A 20987-nucleotide genomic window follows, 5' to 3' on the forward strand; every position below is an offset into this window, starting at 1 on the left:
TGTATTCAATAAGAAACTTATGCTTAAAGCATATTCAGGAAAATACTTTATGAATGAACGGGTTAATAAAATTAGTCCAACATTTTTTTTTTATCAAGATGAATACAATACGAACAAATGCTTCATATAGCAAAATCAAAACTATGCTTCACACAGCTTCTTCAAGTTTTTTTTTTTTTGAATGGCAAAATATATTATATATATAAGGGGATTAAATCCCAAGTATTACACCAAAAAGAGAAAATAAAAACACCAAAACCCCCCAAAGAAAAACACCATCACCCTGAAGAATCCCCTAACAACAACTCCTCAAAGAACCATCACCGCCAACAGTGATCAATTAGGCACCCGAAAGAGATTTTGTTTCAAACGTTCAGCTTCGACCACCACTCAAGTTCCGGTCTATCGGAGGAGACATCACAACAGAGACAGCTTCTTCAAGTGGCATCAATATTCTTCACTTGGTCTTTTCACCATAAAGTGTACACCAAACATATCTTGAAGAAGAAAAAAAACATTATTGAACATTGTACTCACTAGTTTAAACTAAACAATAAATATCGAATGGAAAGAAAATTACAACTAGCTCAAAGCACTTTTAATATAATAATGTGTACAAAAAAACACTAAAACTATAATAATAAGCATATAAGATCATGACGTGTAAAAACACACTAAAATTATATAATAATAAGCATATATAAAGACATAATAACAAGTTCTCCAGCATTTAAAATTAGAAAAATTAACATTTTGGTAACAAATGCACATAACTACCTAATGTAGCAAATAAATTACCGGATCATTAAAAAAATACACGTCATTTTGCCAAAATTTCTGATGGAAATTCTAATTTTTTTTGAAAGAAAATGGAAAATTTTTGGAGAGTCGATTAATTGAAGAAAGATTTTTTTTTTTGGTAGTGAATTGAAGAAAGATTTAAAACAAATAATGAAATATTTAAGGGGACTAAAAATATTTTTTCCTCAAATTTTATCTATTAAAATGAACACAAATGGGATGGGGCGAAATTAAAAAAATGATAAGGGGCAAAAATCTGTATTTAAAATGGAATTTAAATGATTTATAATCATATTTTTGGTCCCTTAAAATAAAGTTAACAACTAAATTGAAAGGTTCTTTATCACTTTTAATTGATAGACACCCCATTCAATAAATAAATCATTGCATGCATTATTATATAATCAAAAATGCAATACAATATACTCTTTGTATGAGATGACATGCAATGAAAAGTGGAACCTTTTGTTTGCATATTTTGCCTTTTAACTATGCCACTCATTTATAGCCACTATACTTCTGGTTTGTTGCTAAAGTTTCCGATGTGGGACTTTAATAACTGTCCCCTTCATTGAATTTATGACAACAGTATACTATAGTATATCATCAATTTATGTTGAATTATCAAGATGCCAATATTCATTTCCTAAAAGTGAATTTTCCATTAGGTGATAGTAATAGTAATTGACCCATGACTTCTAAGTTCTAAAGGTGCCCAACAGTTTGAACTCCTTTTCTCACTCAAATCTCAAGATAATGATTTGATTTTGAGACTAAAGCCATACAAATTTTCCTTATTTGAGAATTATTGTTTAAAGTGTCTACACCTACAAAAATGTCTTCTATCACTAAAAAAATCTACAACTCTTGGGTCTATTTTGTAATTGTATGAATCCTGTAGATCTCACACTTGAAAACTATAAATTTGGTAATCAGTTAGATTAAACTTTGCTGCAATATCCAAGTTTATTAAGGAGAGTTCGTATGTTTTCTTATTTAGATGACGGTTACCAATCACCACGCCAACTTAATCTTATTTAGATGAGTAAAAAGGTCAAACATGTGTGTATTGAGAATACTGGGGAGTTGCCTGATTGTATTTTGTCTTTATATATTTCCAAATTTAAGTACGAAGGATTCGTGAATGACTTTGAAGTTTATTGATTCAGAAGACGAAAGTTCTCCATTCATTGAAGTTTGTTTTCTTATTGCCACCAACTTGAGGAATTAATCTTCTATGGATGCACATTCAATCTTTCCATCAATATTATCAGTCCAACATTATATACGTAATTGACTTATATTGTTCCTTGGAACTTAGACATTGATGCATTAATGAACCTATCATCCTTTAAATCCTTTTGGAACACAGCTAGGAATCAAGAAATCCCACCTGCCTTCGGTATCATTGCAAGCTTCAGGATGATTTGAAAGATTTTCTCGTAACGAGTTGAAATACGGTTGTGCCAAAAACACTTACAAAATCTCTTAGCTAGAGATCTTTGGAAAAACATGAGTTGTTCTAAGAAAATTGCATCCATTCCTTGTGGTAAGTTCTATATATAGGTGCGGGAATATGGAGTATGGATTTCAATGATGGACAAAAATATAAGCTCCAATAATCAAGCTATTCAAATCATTTCCTGATGTAGGCAATTAGTGCCTCACAGATCACAGTTTTTAAATAATCAACCTACCGTATTACCTCCGAATGTTACTTCTTTCTGTGCAATTATTTCCTTAATGGAGTGACAATGTTTAAGAAAAACTCTCAATCTGCTATGTACAATTTGGATTGATATTTGGAAGGAATCTGATTTAGCGGGAAAGGAGACAATGTATGATGCTTAAAGAATAATACGACGAAGTGCCTGCGACAGAATGCATGGAAGTAGTATGAAACAAGCATAACATATTTGCGTACCTATATTAAAGTGTCCATTGGAAGCAAGAGAATTGTAACCTTTATGGTTGGGAGAATATCCTAAGAACACAGCACTATGCTAATGTGAGGAACGGTAAGACTCCTTAGGTGATTTCGATGGTGTTTTTGTGGTTAAAGTCTCGGTTATGAGTTCCGAATGTTGGCAATGTATGTAGAAAGATACTAGAGAAGGCCCATCATTCTTGTTATAGCATTAACCAATGTTCTAAATGAAGATGGATGTAAAAGATTTTGCCTCTTTAGTGCTTGATGTGCGTAAGTAAAGGTTGGACATCAAAAGCTTGTAAGTTTACTTCAGCTTGTTGAAATGTGTGAATTAAAGTGGGAATGTATTGCTAAGAATTTCATTACAGGTTTACCATTAACTCAAAGGGTTATGACTCGTTGTGGGCGATTATAGACCAGTTAACAAAGGTTCCACATTCCTTATTTGTGAATAGTACTATAATATTGCACCTCAGTCTTCTAGGATTTATTTTGGATGATATTGTCACCTTGCATGATGTGTTGTTGACGATTATCTCTGATCGTAAAGCTCAATTTACCATTCAACGTTGGAGGTCCTTATGATATAGATATGTGACTCATTTGAATGTGAGAACAACCTTCATTCTAGGAATGATGGAAAATTTGGGAAAAATATAGGGATCCTAAAGGATGTGCTTTGTACATTTGTTCTTGAACTTTGAGTAATTTAGGATCGATATTTGTCTAAGATGGAATTTGGATATAACAATAGTTACCAATCTAGTATTCAGATATTACCCTTGGAGGATATGTATTGTAGGTAGTGTGACCCTTACATAGGTTGGTTAGAAGCTTGAGAAAATTGATTCAAGATGTCATTTCAAAGGTTAAATTGATCCAAGATCATTAAGTAATAGCTTAGAGTAGGTAAAAAACTTATGTTGATAAGAGGTGTTGCCTTTTAGAGTTCACAATTGGAGAACATTTATCTTACAACTATCACTAGTGAAATGAGTTTGTAGTGTAGTATAATGGCAATACAATACAAGTCCAAGGTGCATTGGGACATTTAAGATTTTAAAGAGAGTCGAACATGTAGCTTATCGTTTGGCACTTCCATTGGATAATTCATGTAGTCTTTCAAATAGCTATGTTTCGGAAGTACCTTTATGACCGTTCTAGTGTTATTAGTCATGAATATGTGAAGTTAAACGAGAGTTTGTGTTGCATCGGTCATTCGACAGCTATAATAGATAAGAAAGTGAAACCTTTATGTTCAAAGAACACTGTTTTGGTAAAGGTTCTATGGCTAGAACCATCTGGTGAACCACATGGAAACCCGAAGAAATAATGCGTGCGAAGTATCCATACTTATTCAAAATTAAGGTTAGTAATTAAAAAATTCGAGGACGAATTTTCTTAAGGGGGAAGAATGTAACACACCGTTCCATTATAAGGGAAAATAAAATAATAAAATAAATAAATAAGTAATAATAATATAATATATAATGGAACTTACTAGACACACACACACATGGGAAGAAAAACCACAACATTTCCCTCACTTCTTCTTACTCCCTCCCGTAACTCCCTCTCTCTGTTTTCACTTTCCTTTTCATTTTGTTTCTTCCTTTTCCCAAATCATCAAATTACTTCCACAAATCAAACACCCAAAATAAATATTATGCATCTATTTCATAGTACAAGCTCTATTTGGTAGAATTTTGGGATTTGAATTTGTGCCTTGGGAAAGAAGAGGAATACCCATATGGTGAAAGTTGTTCATTGAGACTTCTTGGAGATATGACGTCGGATGCTTCACATGCTTCTTCAGGAGTGGTTAGAGAGCAAACTTTGTTGATTCGTCATAACTGTGAGTTGATAACGATCATTATCACATACTTTCACTATTAATATGATTGATATTTTGATAATTTACTATGTTAAAGTGTTCATAAAAATGGGGAGCACACCCTTTGAACATTTTTCTTCTCAATGATAATTATGTTTAAAGTCATCGATATTATTATGGTCTCTATTTGGATTTAGCCATGACTTATTGAGCAAATGGTTTGAAAAAAAAAAAAGAGGATTGATTGCATATATTTTGTGCACTAGTTTTGATATGTTCCTAAAAGATAATTTTGACTAGTTTTGATATGTTCTAAAGCTTGGTTTTGGAATTGTGTTTTTTCGAAGATTTTGGTATTAATATGTACTCGACGTTGATTTGATTTGGATTTACTTATGACTACAAGTGGTAGATTTTCAATTGAGTTTTGATGGTACATATTTTGATCCGATATGTTGAAAAATATGGTTTTTGAGATGTTTTGAGAATTTGTTTTGAAAATTACGGTTATAATGACGACGACCTAGGTGCACCTAGTATGTGATTTCAATTAGGTAAAGTTACCCCATTAGATGGAGCCGCCCCTATGGAAGGGCCACCATTAGGAGGAGAGGGCTATCAATGAGAGGTAAACTCCCTAATTGAAAATGTTTTACACTTTGTTTTGAGTCGAGAGAAAAGAGCTATCCGTTAGATGGAGCCGCCCCATGGAAAGGCCACCATTAGGAGGAGAGGGCTATCAACGAGATGGAGCTAGTTCTCGATTCACCCATTTGATTATTTTCACTAAAGTTTGGTTTCTATACTTTATTTAAAGTTGATTATTTTGGTATTATGAAATTGAATATGATTTTATATTTTCTATGAAGTTATTATTATGATTCCCTTTCATTAAGTCCGGTATTTATTTTCCATTGGAGTTGATTGTCTCGACTCCTTTTCATTACAATCGATTTATATATTTTATTTAAAGTTGTGGATTTGGTTTCACCTTTAGACGACATTGAAATTTTGATATAGTCTTATTTGGTTTGATAAAGTTACAAAGTTTTCCAAATTTGCATGGTACACTTGATAGTGAGTTTATCATATTTTTACATGGGTACTAGCTTTGTAAATTAAAATTAGATTTGAGAAAAATAATTATCGTGCTCTTGTGTGTTTACCTTCTAGTTGGTGGTGGTTGTTGTCTGCTCACTAAGTCTTTATGACTTAACCCTTCTTCTTACATTTTTTTTTCAGATTCAAAGTCAAGTGCGTAGAAAGCTTGTAGCAGAGTTAAAGATCTGTCAATGTCATTCGTTTGGTAGGTCTCCTCTATGTATAAATTGAATGGTCGATGTATCTGCAGCTATTGGTAGTCTTTAAATGTTTTGTTTTGAATTGTACAAACACCTAGTTATGTCACTTTGGGATTCTGCTGATAATACAAGTACATAAACAGGATTCATATCTTGGAAAATATTCAAAATACAGAGGATACTCTGTCGAAATTTCGTTGGATATTATTTTATGTGAAACTCATTTTTGAAAATTATTTAAATTTAGTTTGTTAAGTGTTGTCATTAGGCTTGCCGAACTAGAATGTTCTAGTTCGTGCGCCGGTCACGATTGTGAATTTTTGGGTCGTGACAAAGTTGGTATCAGAGCTCGGTTGTAGGTCCTAATAGCTGCAGACATAAAATGAAAATAGATTCTTACTAGTAAATGGTGAACCGCGGCACCATTTACTTGCAAAAATCTATTAACATTCTATGATAATGTCACTTGTTGTCCAATCCTGTCATTTCTTTTGGTCTTTGATTGGTCTCACTCTTTTGTCGTCTTGTCCTATGTTCGGTCAATTTTCCTTCATTTAGTGAGTGTGTTACTCATTACCAAGATCTCCACTAGAAGGGAAATTAATTCCTTTTGGGCTTATTGCCCAAACTTAAAACCTTAGTTAAAGAAGTCGTGTTTCGGAACGTACTCGTGGTCGACGTAAATCAAATGATGGAGAATTTGCGTTCATGTCGACAAACGTGGCTTAGTTATAGGATTAGCTAGTGTTGAAGTGTCAATAGGAAGGAGAATATTGCTAAAGGTATTACACCAATTTGTTGGGGTTTATGTTGGAAAGCAATAAGTTAACCTAAGACAAACAAATTTTAACGGTTAATAAGAAATTTGTTGAGGAGCAAGCATCAAATTCACCTACATGGACTGAAACCTTACATTTATAAGTCTAGTATGTGTGAGGATCTATTGCAATTCATTGATAGTGTCGAGAGGTTATGAAGGGCATTAGGGTGCTCAAACATAAGGAATTTGGGAGTTTACTTCATGTAATTTGGAGGGTGTAGTATATGACTCGTTTGATACACTTACATGTGGAAAATAAGTAGGATCACCTCTGTTACAATGAATTGAGATCTCTTGATTGTTTATGGCTAGTTTACTTATAGAAAGTGTTTGGGATGAATTAGCACACGAGTATGAAAGATCAGAACAAATTGAGGTTATGCCAATTTTAGAGTACAAAACTTGTTTTACAGAGATTCGAGACATGATCCTCACCCTATCATAGAAGAGATGCGTGTCAAGCGGTTCATTAGAGAATTAGGAGAATATTTAAGTGGATTTGTGTTTGGATCTAACTGTACTACTTTGGGGAAGTTTTAAATTTAATACTTTAGGTTAGGCAACAAAACCTTAAGGGATGCGGTAAACATGATTTTTGGAAGAGACAAGTTGAATGACTATACAGTAATTGTTATAATCGTTGTGTTGAAGTTATATTTCGGTCATTAGGGACAACAAATAGTAATGTCATAAAAGGATGGATCCAGTAGATAAATTATTGGGCACTATGCAGAGTCGTAGATTAGATCATGGATCATATATATAATCCACTTTCCGTTAGAGTATTTTTGATTCTGCACTAGTTGGTTCCACTCTGGAAATTGTTTTAAAGATAGTAAATTGTGCTTTTAATATGGTCAAGTAGGTAAAAAAAAAATAATAATAATAAATAAATAAAGGGATCGTCCTTGGCAGCTACGACACATCCATTAGCTAGTCTTGTATGAACACCGATAGCTTTAGTATAGATTTTTGATAGGATTTGAGTATGAATTGGTTGTATGTTCAATAAGCCACCTCAGCCTATTATAACTAGGTAGTGAAAGTTGAGATATTGGGTAATCACTTTTATCCATTTGAGAAAAAACTTGGTTAGGTACCATATCATTTAACCTCAAGTTTAGGATCTAACAAGTTATTGAGGAGAGATTGTCAAGGATAATTGGTTTTCATTAGGGATATATTAGTGAGTTCAAAAGAATTAAAAAGGGTCCAAAGTTGTGTGGATTTCCTAATTTGTTTTCCTGAATAGTTTCCTAGATTACCACCTGATAATGAGGTTATGTTCTCTATAGACTTGGTTCCCAACACTTATTGACATCAATACCTCTTAATCAAATAGTTAGCAAAACTTTAGGTGTTAAGGGAGAAGCTACATGATTTTTCCAATAAGAGATTTATTCACCCAAATTGTTTTCCGTAGGGAGCGCTGATATTGTTTGTAAGGAATAAAGATAGATACATGTGATTATGTGTAGTTCATAAAAGTGTGAATAAAGTGGTAGTTAGAAATAAATGTCACTTACCCTGCATTGACGAGTTGTTTGACCGACTGCAAGGAGCTCTGAGATTTTGCAAGATTGATTTGTCGTCTAGGTACCACCAGTTGAAAATTAAGAGGGATCTTATGTCAATGACACTTCTTTATGCATGCTGCAACCATTACGAAATTCTGGTTATTCCTTTTGGGCTTATTAATGCTCCCACATCTTCTTATGGATTTGATGAATTGGGTTTTAAACCATTCTTAGGTCAATTTGTGATATTGTTCATTGATGAAAATGTTGTTTATTCCAATAGTAATGAAATACATGATCCAAACTATCCTGCACATGATTTGAATGTGTTAGCAATGATTTTTGCTCTTAAGGCTTGAAAGCATCATCTATATGACAAGACTTAGAAAATTTACATGACCAAAAGAGTCGTAAGTATATCTTTCAACAACGAGGTTTAAATTCAAGACAAAGAAGGTGGATAGAGCTCTCTTGAAAGAAAAAAAAAATTGATTGCCCAGACTTGTATCATCTTAGAAAGGCAAATGTTATTGTAGATAATTTTAGTAGGATGCCTATGAGTAGTCTTGCCCAGTTAGTAGAAAGGAAGAGGCCGTACTTAAAGAATTACAAGAACTTGCTGTAAATAGAATGTAAATAAAATTCAACTGAAACTTGATCATTCAAGGACATTATTGACCATGTCTAAATTTGTTCCATCATTGTTTATGATATCCGGAGATTAGTCAAATTTTAGACGTGCTAAAACTGGTTGATAATGTGAGGAACGGTAAGACTCCTTAGGTGATTTCGATGGTGTTTTTGTGGTTAAAGTCTCGGTTATGAGTTCCGAATGTTGGCAATGTATGTAGAAAGATACTAGAGAAGGCCCATCATTCTTGTTATAGCATTAACCAATGTTCTAAATGAAGATGGATGTAAAAGATTTTGCCTCTTTAGTGCTTGATGTGCGTAAGTAAAGGTTGGACATCAAAAGCTTGTAAGTTTACTTCAGCTTGTTGAAATGTGTGAATTAAAGTGGGAATGTATTGCTAAGAATTTCATTACAGGTTTACCATTAACTCAAAGGGTTATGACTCGTTGTGGGCGATTATAGACCAGTTAACAAAGGTTCCACATTCCTTATTTGTGAATAGTACTATAATATTGCACCTCAGTCTTCTAGGATTTATTTTGGATGATATTGTCACCTTGCATGATGTGTTGTTGACGATTATCTCTGATCGTAAAGCTCAATTTACCATTCAACGTTGGAGGTCCTTATGATATAGATATGTGACTCATTTGAATGTGAGAACAACCTTCATTCTAGGAATGATGGAAAATTTGGGAAAAATATAGGGATCCTAAAGGATGTGCTTTGTACATTTGTTCTTGAACTTTGAGTAATTTAGGATCGATATTTGTCTAAGATGGAATTTGGATATAACAATAGTTACCAATCTAGTATTCAGATATTACCCTTGGAGGATATGTATTGTAGGTAGTGTGACCCTTACATAGGTTGGTTAGAAGCTTGAGAAAATTGATTCAAGATGTCATTTCAAAGGTTAAATTGATCCAAGATCATTAAGTAATAGCTTAGAGTAGGTAAAAAACTTATGTTGATAAGAGGTGTTGCCTTTTAGAGTTCACAATTGGAGAACATTTATCTTACAACTATCACTAGTGAAATGAGTTTGTAGTGTAGTATAATGGCAATACAATACAAGTCCAAGGTGCATTGGGACATTTAAGATTTTAAAGAGAGTCGAACATGTAGCTTATCGTTTGGCACTTCCATTGGATAATTCATGTAGTCTTTCAAATAGCTATGTTTCGGAAGTACCTTTATGACCGTTCTAGTGTTATTAGTCATGAATATGTGAAGTTAAACGAGAGTTTGTGTTGCATCGGTCATTCGACAGCTATAATAGATAAGAAAGTGAAACCTTTATGTTCAAAGAACACTGTTTTGGTAAAGGTTCTATGGCTAGAACCATCTGGTGAACCACATGGAAACCCGAAGAAATAATGCGTGCGAAGTATCCATACTTATTCAAAATTAAGGTTAGTAATTAAAAAATTCGAGGACGAATTTTCTTAAGGGGGAAGAATGTAACACACCGTTCCATTATAAGGGAAAATAAAATAATAAAATAAATAAATAAGTAATAATAATATAATATATAATGGAACTTACTAGACACACACACACATGGGAAGAAAAACCACAACATTTCCCTCACTTCTTCTTACTCCCTCCCGTAACTCCCTCTCTCTGTTTTCACTTTCCTTTTCATTTTGTTTCTTCCTTTTCCCAAATCATCAAATTACTTCCACAAATCAAACACCCAAAATAAATATTATGCATCTATTTCATAGTACAAGCTCTATTTGGTAGAATTTTGGGATTTGAATTTGTGCCTTGGGAAAGAAGAGGAATACCCATATGGTGAAAGTTGTTCATTGAGACTTCTTGGAGATATGACGTCGGATGCTTCACATGCTTCTTCAGGAGTGGTTAGAGAGCAAACTTTGTTGATTCGTCATAACTGTGAGTTGATAACGATCATTATCACATACTTTCACTATTAATATGATTGATATTTTGATAATTTACTATGTTAAAGTGTTCATAAAAATGGGGAGCACACCCTTTGAACATTTTTCTTCTCAATGATAATTATGTTTAAAGTCATCGATATTATTATGGTCTCTATTTGGATTTAGCCATGACTTATTGAGCAAATGGTTTGAAAAAAAAAAAAGAGGATTGTGATAAGTGCTAGGAAGTGATATTTTCATGTTATATTTTAAGCACTTTTGTTACTTGTTTTGCAAGAAATTTAAGGAAAAGCCGAGATAAAAGCGATAATTGCCTTATTACGCTTTAATTGCCTTACTTTACCCAATTGTGCAGGATTTAACCTCAAGACACTAAGCAAGCATGAAAAAGCCAAGAAAAGTGCAAAAGGCCGCAGGTACTACACTGCTCGCGAGGCGAGCACAGCAGCTCGCAGTGGCGAGCTTCAAAACAAAGCCAAAAGGCCGTGAGCACCCCCTTGCTCGCGAGGCGAGCAGAGCTACTCGCCGTTGCGAGTAAGGGCGGTTTGACCCTCCCAGGGTGACGTGGCAGAATCTTAATGGTGAAGGAATTAGAACTCGCCATGGCGAGTAATGCTGCTCGCGAGGCGAGCTCAAGCATAGTGGGAATTCTATAAATAGCCCACTTGCTATTCTTTGTAAATATCTTATCATATTTTAGCTTGATATTTTCTTAGCTTCTCTTAGGTTTTAGTTTAGATATTTTCATAGGGAGAAGTAAGGTAGTTCTTCATTGAGTAAGATTGGTTTTGGAAGTTGGATCTTAATACTTTGTTGAGACATCACAAGTGTAATGAATCCTTCCTTTTCAATCCATCCTTGCATGGCTTCCATGATGATGAGTAGCTAAATACCCTTTGTTGGGATGAGAGGTACTTGATCTTGCTAAACATGTAATCCTTTTTATCTTGCAATATATGGTTCTAGCAATTTATATTCAATATTGTTGTTATTCTTGTGTTAATGCTTTCAATGAGATTCAAGATGCTTTGGACACAAACTCTTGAATCTTGAGCTAGAGTAGCAATATATCTTAGGTTAACTTACTTGACATCTTTGTTAATCTTGTGATAATCACCATAATCAAGAGTGAAATGCTTTCGGATACTTAATCAGGCTGGACACGGTCGATTAAGTCATCCGATCGACTTTGTTATCGTTTAAGGAATTTGGACACGAATGTTTAAACGATAACTTAGAAATAATTATATCACTTTGGACACGAAGGATAGTTTAGAATTGATTGTGATAATGTTGTTTACAAAGCTAGAATTCGTATGGATCATTAGGTTACGTGTGACGCTTGGTTAAGGAATGCTACTCCTAACAAGTTTCAATCCTTATTTATCTCAACTTTTACTTTTTGCAATTAGTTTAGTTAGTTACATTTCAATTCAAACAAACAAGTACTCTTAATACTTGGAATGATAGTCGATGTTAAACTGTCATTGATAACGCACTATTCCCTGTGGAGACGATACAAAAATACTTATCTTGTTTGATGCAGAATATACTTTCATCAAAATGGCGCCGTTGCTGGGGAATGGTGTTTAGTTATTATAGATAGAACGATTGATATATCGTTTTAAGTATTTGTATATAATCCGTAAATAGTTTTATTTATTTGATAGTTGTTTGTATTAACCCCTTGTTGATAAACAAAGAAAAGTTTCTTGTAAGTTGTGTCCGTTTTAGGATCACCACCAAGCCAAAATCATGGCTGATCATGGTTACTTCAACTTCTATACTCCACCCGAGTATGAATCCTATCCGCAGTATCAGCAACATTCTTATGAAGATGAGAGATACAAGGTAATTGAAAATACTTTGAACATCTTCATGCAACAATCCATGATAAACATGCAAATAACTAACCAAAGATTGAAGACTTTGTCACTTCAAATTGGGTTGATTCAAGCACAAATCATGGATAGCCAAGCCAACAATCAATCCACTCTTAGAGAACAAGAAAATAATCCAAACATGTTTGAGAGAGTCGGAGAGATTGTTGAAGAAGTTTGTGTTCAAAATGAGGTAGTTACAAATGTTGATATTAAAGAAGCAAGGGTGGTTGAGGAAAAGGAACGGTTACAAATCAAGGAAGATTTAATGGTAACAAGAGGGAAGAAGATGAACAAGGTTGAAATCGATCGAGTCATTGATGAAATTTGCACCTTGTTCAATAAACCAAAGCTAGGGAGGTCATGGACTCCAAATCATTTGTTCCTAAAGTTCATGGAATTTCTCCCAAAGCGAAGGAGTACAAAAGATGATGTGCTTTCCGTTTCATTTTGGCCGCCCTAACCAAAAAGGCGTCGAGCTAACGACGTAAAACAAGCGCTAGTTGGGAGGCAACCCAACGTTGTAAGTCTTTTTACTGCTTTCTAGGCATATTATTTATTAGGATCATGTGCATACATCAAACCATCTAAAGCAGGAGCCAAAAAGAAAACCAAAAATTCAAAATTGTCATCACTCGCGAGGCGAGTAAGTCTGCTCGCCACTGCGAGCATGCAGGTAGTCAAAATGGGTCAAACGACCAAATCACTCGCCACAGCGAGTAGTGTTGCTCGCGAGGCGAGTAAGCTCAGTTGGGCAGTTACACATCCCAAGGCCACTAACTCACATTAACTCCCCCATTATTTTCCTTAAACCACCCATTTTTATCTTTCCCTTATCATTTTCGTTTTTACACTCTCTCTCATCAAAAATTTTCACATTCTTCTCTCTAACACCATCACTAACCCTAAATCTTCAAAGTTTCAATCAAAGTCAAGACAAGGCCACTCATTCTTTTCTGTTTATTTTGCACTTGCTTCAGTTTAATCTTCCAACAGGTTTGAATCATTTCTTCTTGCTTCAGATTTATTTTTCAATTTTGAATGCATGTAAACCCTAGGATTAGAAGATTGAAGGTTGATGAAACTTTTGTTCTGATTTAGCACCCAGATGCCTAAGATGAAACAGAATCATGCACAATATCGTATTGCTTTTCTCTCTAAGCCACATCTTTTGGTTAACCCTTTTGTAAATTTTGAAAAATAAAAATTAGGGTTTTGTGGCATAAATTCGAATTGCAAAACAAAGGCATGATTCAATTCAACTTTAGGTCATTACCAGGGTCGAAAATGCTTTATTTAGGGTTAGAATTCATGAAACTGAACAACTGTTGAAAAAAGAATGGATTTTTGAAAAATTCTGGGTTACTCGCCGTGGCGAGCTTCATAACTCGCAAGGCGAGTGTCCATCTTGAACCCAGAAATTCATCTGCTAACTCGCCACTGCGAGTAAAGCTGCTCGCGAGGCGAGTAGCTTCAGAACCTGAAATTTTTGTTCTGGTCTGAAGTTCTAGTGATGCCAATTGTGCTGATTTGTTTCCATACAGATTTTTGACTGTTATATTGTATTGTGTATGGATTTCCTGGCTGTTTTGTAGGTATGGCTCCTAAGAATCCTCAAAAGAGAAAGAAGGGTGAAGCCTCTGCACCCCAACCCTCCCGAAACCAAAGTTTTGATATGGGTAGATTTAAATCCCGCTTTCATCAGGAGAGGTATGTCGAGTTGCTCGACCAAAACATGTGGGCTGAGAGAGTGTTTAACATAAGTCCTAATGGACCTTACGGGGAGATTGCTAAACTTTTGAAAGACCAAGGGTGGGATAGACTGTGCAACCCCATGACCAACCTAAATGCTGAGCTTGTGCGTGAGTTTTACGCCAATGCTCTTCCAGAAAACCCCCTCACTGATATCTTTCCATATGAGACGGTTGTCCGGGGTCACACCATTAAATTTGATAGGGCAGCCATCAACAAATACCTTGGCAATCCCTTCGAACTAACCCATGACCATGAATATGATGAATTTCACACCAAACAAAACTTGGGGCACTTTAAGGTTGATGAAACTCATGAAGAAATCAAACGATTTCTTTTGCTTGAGGGTTTCAACTATGACAAGAGTGAAGCCGGGAGAGAACACCGCTGCCAATACAAATTCATGACTAACCCGGCCAAAATAATCCAAAAGTTTATCCTCTACAATGTCATGCCAAGTAGCCACATGTCCGATTGTGTTGTGGAAGTGTGCCCCCTCATTTACTATATCCTTAATGGCAAACCAGTGGACATAGCTCGAACCATTGCTTGGGAGTTGAGGAAAGTCGCTTTACAAGGGAAGGGTGAGCCAGCAGCCCGCCTATTCTTCCCTGGTCTCATCATGGGACTCATTAAGGATACCGGTATGAAGCTTCCTTCCGCCGTTCATGAGAAAATTCGCAACCCCATCAATGATATTTTCATCACCCGTTTCATCATGGGTGAATCTAAGAAAGATAAAGGTAAGGGGAAGCAAGCTTCATCTTCTCAGGCACCGCCTCCACAGGAAGAACCCATGCCATTCCAACCCACTGCTGCCTTTGATTTTGCTAGCTACGTTCAGTGGCAACATCAAAGCAATATGCACACTTGGAATATGCTGACAGCCCAAAACCGTGCAAACACCTACTTCCAACAATCTCAGTATGTCATGCAGCAGCAAGTAGGCTACCCACAGGAGGTGATGGATCAGTTCATGACACCACAGGCTTTTCAGAACTATGTTAATTGGCCTGAGGGCATGCCAGGTCCATATGAAGGGGTTGGAGACTTTGCAGGGCATGAGAATGCAACCATGGGAGAAAATGTAGGTGGTGATGAGGATGATGATAGAGATGATCCAGCAAATGTACCGAGTGCTACATCTTCTCACGATGGCTCGGATGATGATATGCAATCTTAAGGAGGAGGAAAAGTCTTGAAAGCCAGTTCTTCATAGAGTGATTTTATCAAGCTTTCATTCATTTCTTGCTGTCTTCCTTATATTTCATTTGCTTTCTCTTTTGATACTTTTTGAACAATGTTACTTCTTTTGTGTTTTGATTTAGCACTAATGACTCAGTTTATTTTTGTATTAGTACAATCGTATTGTGTTATGTTGTATTGTGTTTCGTTGGCACAATTAATTTAATTAGTATTGTGATGTTCTTATTTATCTTAGTATTGTTTATTTTGTATTATGATTAGTTAAATTCATGTTTAGCATATATTTTTTGTATGATCAAGTACCCTTTTGGTTTTAATAGCCAAAGCTTAAATTTCAATTCTCAGATGATTGATATTGATTCATAGTTATGATTAAAAGCGCAAAGCCAAGGTACAAGTTTCCAGTTTTTCTAGGTTTTTACTCTAATATGGAACGAGTACTTTGTGCAAATTTCATTTCATTTAGTTCTTTACAATAATTTATTTGTTTGTGAACCACGTAGTACTAGCCTAAAGTGAGGAAACCTCAAATGTTTGTACATATGCAAGGAGACCGGTATTCATTGTTTAACTCAGTTGTTTTATGTTAAATCAAATAATTGTTTTAAATTGTGTGAAGGCATGGAAGTGATCAAGGCACATTTTTTGTTTATGAGTGAAACTTACTTGACCACAAATAGCCTACCTTGTGAGAAGAGCGAGTACTTGCTAACCCACTTGAGCCAAATGAATCGGAGTCATCAATTATGAACTGTCAATTCATAAGCACAATGCTTGATGAACTTGCCCTTAAATTTAAACCCAATTCATTTTTGACGCACTTTAGGACTCTGAGTTATTTTTAATTGTTGAACCCCAAACTTTCAATGTTATTTGTCCCTTTTGCCTTAGAGTAAAGGAACATTCAAATAGGGTGTATTTTGATTCAAGTTGGGGAGAGAAGGTAGATGTAAACCTTATGTCAAGTACTATGGTGTAATTTTATCTTTGATCAAGACAACATGTTGTTGTAAATACAAATAGAAAAGAAAAACAATGTGTACATGAAAAGAGAAAGAAAAATCCAAAAAGAAAATAAGTTGTCAAGATCAAAGTGCTTCATGTTTAAGCACCAAGGGTTTGTAATGATTGGTAGGAAAGGTTGTGAAATTTAATGGTTGATACAAGGAATGTTCCTGATTGTTAGGCTTTTTGATTTCAATTGCCCCACATATGACATTTCTTTTGTAGCCAAGCCAAGTTATAACCCTCAAAGACCTTTTGATCCATGTTCTTTATGCCTTTTGAAATGATATTTGGATGGACACATAACTTGATTGGAATGTTAACTTGATTTCCGGATGTGTGTTCATAACCCTCATTTGTTTGTTTTCAATTGTTTATCTACTTTCAAAGAAGTGTGTTAGGTGTGGTTCGTGAATATATGTATTATTGTTTTGAACTATTTGGCATGAGCTTTGTACATAGGACTCATCTCATATTAGTCGTAGAATTCTAAATTAGTTGGAAACTTAGCCTTGCACGCACATTCATTTTGAATCATTATCTGAGAAAGTTTTCAAAACCTTTTGTACTTGTGTCTTGTTCTATTAACTTGTTTGATTTTCAATCTTTTGTTTGAGGACAAACAAAGAGTTAAGTTGGGGAGAGTTTGATAAGTGCTAGGAAGTGATATTTTCATGTTATATTTTAAGCACTTTTGTTACTTGTTTTGCAAGAAATTTAAGGAAAAGCCGAGATAAAAGCGATAATTGCCTTATTACGCTTTAATTGCCTTACTTTACCCAATTGTGCAGGATTTAACCTCAAGACACTAAGCAAGCATGAAAAAGCCAAGAAAAGTGCAAAAGGCCGCAGGTACTACACTGCTCGCGAGGCGAGCACAGCAGCTCGCAGTGGCGAGCTTCAAAACAAAGCCAAAAGGCCGTGAGCACCCCCTTGCTCGCGAGGCGAGCAGAGCTACTCGCCGTTGCGAGTAAGGGCGGTTTGACCCTCCCAGGGTGACGTGGCAGAATCTTAATGGTGAAGGAATTAGAACTCGCCATGGCGAGTAATGCTGCTCGCGAGGCGAGCTCAAGCATAGTGGGAATTCTATAAATAGCCCACTTGCTATTCTTTGTAAATATCTTATCATATTTTAGCTTGATATTTTCTTAGCTTCTCTTAGGTTTTAGTTTAGATATTTTCATAGGGAGAAGTAAGGTAGTTCTTCATTGAGTAAGATTGGTTTTGGAAGTTGGATCTTAATACTTTGTTGAGACATCACAAGTGTAATGAATCCTTCCTTTTCAATCCATCCTTGCATGGCTTCCATGATGATGAGTAGCTAAATACCCTTTGTTGGGATGAGAGGTACTTGATCTTGCTAAACATGTAATCCTTTTTATCTTGCAATATATGGTTCTAGCAATTTATATTCAATATTGTTGTTATTCTTGTGTTAATGCTTTCAATGAGATTCAAGATGCTTTGGACACAAACTCTTGAATCTTGAGCTAGAGTAGCAATATATCTTAGGTTAACTTACTTGACATCTTTGTTAATCTTGTGATAATCACCATAATCAAGAGTGAAATGCTTTCGGATACTTAATCAGGCTGGACACGGTCGATTAAGTCATCCGATCGACTTTGTTATCGTTTAAGGAATTTGGACACGAATGTTTAAACGATAACTTAGAAATAATTATATCACTTTGGACACGAAGGATAGTTTAGAATTGATTGTGATAATGTTGTTTACAAAGCTAGAATTCGTATGGATCATTAGGTTACGTGTGACGCTTGGTTAAGGAATGCTACTCCTAACAAGTTTCAATCCTTATTTATCTCAACTTTTACTTTTTGCAATTAGTTTAGTTAGTTACATTTCAATTCAAACAAACAAGTACTCTTAATACTTGGAATGATAGTCGATGTTAAACTGTCATTGATAACGCACTATTCCCTGTGGAGACGATACAAAAATACTTATCTTGTTTGATGCAGAATATACTTTCATCAGATTGATTGCATATATTTTGTGCACTAGTTTTGATATGTTCCTAAAAGATAATTTTGACTAGTTTTGATATGTTCTAAAGCTTGGTTTTGGAATTGTGTTTTTTCGAAGATTTTGGTATTAATATGTACTCGACGTTGATTTGATTTGGATTTACTTATGACTACAAGTGGTAGATTTTCAATTGAGTTTTGATGGTACATATTTTGATCCGATATGTTGAAAAATATGGTTTTTGAGATGTTTTGAGAATTTGTTTTGAAAATTACGGTTATAATGACGACGACCTAGGTGCACCTAGTATGTGATTTCAATTAGGTAAAGTTACCCCATTAGATGGAGCCGCCCCTATGGAAGGGCCACCATTAGGAGGAGAGGGCTATCAATGAGAGGTAAACTCCCTAATTGAAAATGTTTTACACTTTGTTTTGAGTCGAGAGAAAAGAGCTATCCGTTAGATGGAGCCGCCCCATGGAAAGGCCACCATTAGGAGGAGAGGGCTATCAACGAGATGGAGCTAGTTCTCGATTCACCCATTTGATTATTTTCACTAAAGTTTGGTTTCTATACTTTATTTAAAGTTGATTATTTTGGTATTATGAAATTGAATATGATTTTATATTTTCTATGAAGTTATTATTATGATTCCCTTTCATTAAGTCCGATATTTATTTTCCATTGGAGTTGATTGTCTCGACTCCTTTTCATTATAATCGATTTATATATTTTATTTAAAGTTGTGGATTTGGTTTCACCTCTAGACGACATTGAAATTTTGATATAGTCTTATTTGGTTTGATAAAGTTACAAAGTTTTCCAAATTTGCATGGTACACTTGATAGTGAGTTTATCATATTTTTACATGGGTACTAGCTTTGTAAATTAAAATTAGATTTGAGAAATATAATTATCGTGCTCTTGTGTGTTTCCCTTCTAGTTGGTGGTGGTTGTTGTCTGCTCACTAAGTCTTTATGACTTAACCCTTCTTCTTACATTTTTTTTTCAGATTCAAAGTCAAGTGCGTAGAAAGCTTGTAGCAGAGTTAAAGATCTGTCAATGTCATTCGTTTGGTAGGTCTCCTCTATGTATAAATTGAATGGTCGATGTATCTGCAGCTATTGGTAGTCTTTAAATGTTTTGTTTTGAATTGTACAAACACCTAGTTATGTCACTTTGGGATTCTGCTGATAATACAAGTACATAAACAGGATTCATATCTTGGAAAATATTCAAAATACAGAGGATACTCTGCCGAAATTTCGTTGGATATTATTTTAAGTGAAACTCATTTTTGAAAATTATTTAAATTTAGTTTGTTAAGTGTTGTCATTAGGCTTGCCGAACTAGAATGTTCTAGTTCGTGCGCCGGTCACGATTGTGAATTTTTGGGTCGTGACAAAGTTGGTATCAGAGCTCGGTTGTAGGTCCTAATAGCTGCAGACATAAAATGAAAATAGATTCTTACTAGTAAATGGTGAACCGCGGCACCATTTACTTAAGGTGAATAAGTGGGGTGTCCGGGGTTCAAAGTTCAAACCCCGACCCCTGCATATAATAATGCATGTCCTTGTCAACTGAGATATGCTCACGGGGACAGAAAGTTCATATTTTATTATATATTAAAACAAATAAATATTTTAAAATGAAACAAAATTTAGAAAAGAGAAATCATAATGAGAATGTAAATTATATCAAAAAGCCTGAATAAATAATTATTATTTACCTTAAAAAAAAACATTGAATAAGTATATAAATAATGGACCTTTAAATTTATATCATACTTTTTTTTTAAAAAGTCATAATCAAATGGCAGTCACTGCGATGTCATTAGAAAATATTATTTAGATACTAATATAGCACTGCCAGTAAAAAGTACCAGGATACCAAATTTGAATAGTATTCTTTAGATGTTTAATAAAAAGATAACCAATTTTTTAAATAAACAAATTATAGAGATTAATTAACAAAAAAATACGGTAAAAAAAAAACAAGGGTCATGTTAACCAGTGCCTCGGCAAAACACTTCTTGATAACAACATTTTTTATGGTTGACAATACACTTCTTGATAACAACATTTTTTTTATTAGGATAAACAAAATCGGCAACAAGCTATTGAAAACAACAAGGTATATAACAATTTCAGAGTATTCTAGTTATCCTTCATACAAATTGAGCTAAAGATAGAAAAACTTTGGTCATCTACAAGCTAAATATACAACTTCAAATTTGAACAAGACTCGTCATAAACAACTTCAGATTCTAGCTGTAACATAAATCATTTACTTCAATTCCATGAGTCTTTGAATCTGGTTTTGGACAGCAGCAATTGGATATACTTAGAAGCAAAACTCGTCACAGGGAAGTGTCTTGTTTAGAAGAAAGAATCTTGTAAGATCTA

At 34.7% G+C, this 20987-nt stretch overlaps 1 long non-coding RNA gene across 1 annotated transcript; it reads left to right on the forward strand.

Moving 5' to 3' along the window:
- Positions 1–4409: 4409 nt before the first annotated feature.
- On the forward strand, positions 4410–19814 carry LOC146949139 (uncharacterized). The gene is made up of 4 exons (XR_015027149.1): positions 4410–4586; positions 5808–5871; positions 10587–10739; positions 19595–19814. It is a non-coding gene; the product is annotated as an uncharacterized LOC146949139 (long non-coding RNA).
- Positions 19815–20987: the final 1173 nt, after the last annotated feature.

Source organism: Medicago sativa, chromosome 2, assembly GCF_051527215.1.
Source record: "Medicago sativa cultivar Bolivia chromosome 2, Bolivia_mono, whole genome shotgun sequence".
NCBI classification, from domain to species: Eukaryota; Viridiplantae; Streptophyta; class Magnoliopsida; order Fabales; family Fabaceae; genus Medicago; species Medicago sativa.